Source organism: Trachymyrmex septentrionalis, unplaced genomic scaffold, assembly GCF_001594115.1.
Source record: "Trachymyrmex septentrionalis isolate Tsep2-gDNA-1 unplaced genomic scaffold, Tsep1.0 scaffold112, whole genome shotgun sequence".
Classification (NCBI taxonomy): Eukaryota; Metazoa; Arthropoda; class Insecta; order Hymenoptera; family Formicidae; genus Trachymyrmex; species Trachymyrmex septentrionalis.
In genome coordinates, this window is record NW_017304248.1 from 698,478 (window position 1) to 702,060 (window position 3,583).

Consider the following 3,583-nt stretch of genomic DNA (forward strand, 5'->3'; position numbering starts at 1 on the left):
TTATATATATATATATATATTGTAAATCTTTATTGTTACATGCGCGCGTTTCCTCAAGACTTTAGATAGAAATAGTCTTAATTTTCTGAGAGAGTATTAAAAGAACAGTACCTTCAATATTAAAAATGTCTTTTTCAAAACATTACGGTTCTCGAAATTTTCTTTTCTTTAATCAACGCTTGCAAGTGACATCGCACACTGAGAAGAGTTATAAGGTAAATTTATTATAGAAGCTTTTATGTTTGTAACAATAATTCGAAATTAATTCCACCGTAAAATGGCAAAATGCAATGGGAGATCCAGAGGATGATCTCCTGCTTCTTTTTTTCTCTTTCTTTTACAGTTCGCATATGAATTCGACATAAATGATAGCCTATTCATAATCTCGGACGCAGCTTAATTGCATAATGAAATGAATACAATGCAATTGATCTTTAAGAATACTTTTTAACTTTTCATTACATCTTTTTTTAATAGTACATTCACGATAGGACTAATAGAGTCTTCTTCATTCTTCACGCATCCCTTCCGTAAATTTATAACATACCGGGTGATGTGTTGCTTTCTCTCTCACATTCTCACTCTCTTCCTCTCTCTTTTGCTCTCTCTCTCTCTCTCTCTCTCTCTCTCTCTCTCTCTCACTTTCTCTTTTTCTGACTCGCAAATCTTAAAATCTTACGAACTAAACAATTTATTTCTCTATATAAACAGCATTTTATAGATAATCTACATCTTATGATCTTACAATAAAAAATATGAATCATGGGGGCAGGACGTGGACAAAAAGTAATAACGTCTTTAAGATGTTCGCTTATTAAGGGGAGGGGGAGTAACGCTCTATATATATATATATATATAGATTCCTTCTTAAAAAAAACCGCTTGAAACATACTAAAAAAAACAATGAGTAAGTTGTAATGAGTGCATCGTGCGAGCCATTCCCATAAACCCACAGTATATACAATGTGTGATCATCGTTAGATTTTCATCGTTTAGATAAGCGATAGGAATAGATAGGAGTAACATTACCCTGCCGCGAACGCATGCACTTCCAAATTCTCATTTGCCTTGAAATAGGACACAAAAAAAAACGCTGGTATTGTCCCGAATTTAAGTGGCCAATCTTTGGAAGCATGTAGGGAATCAATAAATTAAGAAAAAGAGATCTTTAGAGATATGCTCGTTTTTGCTTCGTTTTAAAGAAAATCGCAAAAAAAAAGATAAAATGTAATTTTTGGTATATCATTTCTTCTAAGCAAAATATTATTATTTTTGTGGACGATTTTAATGATAATGCTTCGCAGTAACGAGAATATGCGCGCCAATTTCTAGATAGAAGAGTGCCGGATCGGCGAATCATTATTGGAAGTTTATAACAGAAATTTCTTAGTGTAATTGATAAATGAAAGATAAGAACTAACCCATGTTTTTTTGTGCGTATTTCAGCGGGTGTTACTTTGGGAATTTTTCAGCAAGAGACACAAATTGATACAAGAATCAATTCTATTCTTGTTCAATAATCAGTAAGAAACAAAGACGGAACTCTTGTGTCGATTTGTGCCTCTGCTGGAAAGCTCTCATCATAACACTTACATCATAATTCGGCGACTACGTAAATCTACCAATCGACGTCCAGTGAATATCGGATTAATATCCTCATCAATGTTTGAAGAAATGAAATTAATAATATTGCCTCCTCTAATAATGATACAAGAAATGAAAGAAGTTATGTTGGCAGATATCGCCAACGTTATGTTTACCCAGCTTTTTTGATCTGTCGTGCATTTTTCTTTCGTAGCAGCAACATTTTCTCTCTATTTCATTTTTTGTATAAAATCGGCCTTTATATCGATTCTAAATTTCTTCCTTATTATTTGCCGCATTACAGCATTTACAGTATTGAAAGAAACATCGAGACCAGATCAATGTTTGGCAGATCAATGTTGCTGCAACACAAGCTGTTCGTACAAGATGAGTGCAAGAGAGGCCAATATTTTGAACAATAGGCCTGTTTTTTTTAGTTGAACTTGCACGATTCATCTTTTTCTTTTCAACGTGGAGAGAAAAGGAAGAAAGATGTATCGTGCAAGAACTGTAGCTAAAAAGAATAGACCTAATATCTGCATTAAGCAAGTGACAATGTGAATAAATAAGTATGAATGAATAAGTAATAAATAAGTACAAAAATGAAAACTACGTTTGTCTTTTTTTAAGATTTTCTCCAAAATAAAGCAAAAAACTAGCATATCTCTAAAGGACTCTTTCTTAGTTTATGGATCCCCTACACGCCCCCAATATTTGTTTAAATTCGGGACACCCTGTGTAACACTGTAAGGTAACTGCACTAGTGGACATGATCCGATTATTGGACGAAATAACGAAAATTTGAAATATTAATATTTTATATATATACGATTCTAAATAAGTTCGTTGTTTATAAAAATGTAATTAAGACGAATTTATTTAGAGTCATACACATATCACTAAAAGTTAAAGGCTCCTCAGTAGTCACCACAGTCATGAATCATAAACGGGAAATGAGACGTTCATTTTCTTGCATGCTATTTGTAAGTAAAGACAAATAAGATTCAATTTTTTTATAGCGATCTCATTATTCCGTTTTATCCAAATTGTCCTTAATTAATAAATAGAATGCAAGGAAAATTAACGTGTCACTTAATGATACATTTCCTTTATGATGTCACGATTTAATATGGCTGAAATGAATACTCAAGAAATCTTAAAACAGCAAAATTTGAAGAGAACATGCGGCTGATACTTGGAGAAATTTGGTCACTACTATATCTCTTACATAATAATATTAAATTAAAATTGAAGAATACTTAGATTAAAAAAAAATTCACTAAGAAGAACTCGTTATCGCATGCTATTAAATTCTTTCGTTTCTCAAAAAATTACTAAATAAATAATAAGGCAAAGTCCAAATACTTTTTCATCATTGCATATTTTTTAATTTGTATAGAAGATCAACTCGTGTTTTTTACTGCAGTGCGATTAACTTAATCGCTCCAATTTTGTATCGACATTAATAATCATTTATGTATCAACAACATTTAGGCTTGATATCGCTATGACATTGATAAACGCTAATATATCTTGATCATATTTGTTCTCTGTGTTTAATTGTGGATAGGAAATTTAATTCGTAGGTATTGGCCAAATTCAAACTTTATCGTCGCGATTTGAGCGCTATATTGATATATTTTAAGTGATAAAGCGTTTTTTGCTAACGTCAGTGCCCTTGCTGAATTATAATCGGCAAACGCTTCTTGCACATACATATATCAATTTCCGCAAAGAAGTACAAGAGAAAATACTTTGCGCGTTAAAAGCTGATCGCAGCAGGGGAGAATCGAGAGAAAAAGGGATAGCGGAAAAAGGACAATAATAGAGGGAGAACGAGGGAGACAAAAAATTCTGGTATGGCACAGGTTTATGAGTCAGGCAGGTACTAATAACGATTTTGAAATATACAAACATGGTCGCCTCGCGCTTCACTTCGCGAGTGTGTACATGTATACGTGTGTCTGTGTGTCTGTCTGTGTGTGTGTGTGTGTTTAGT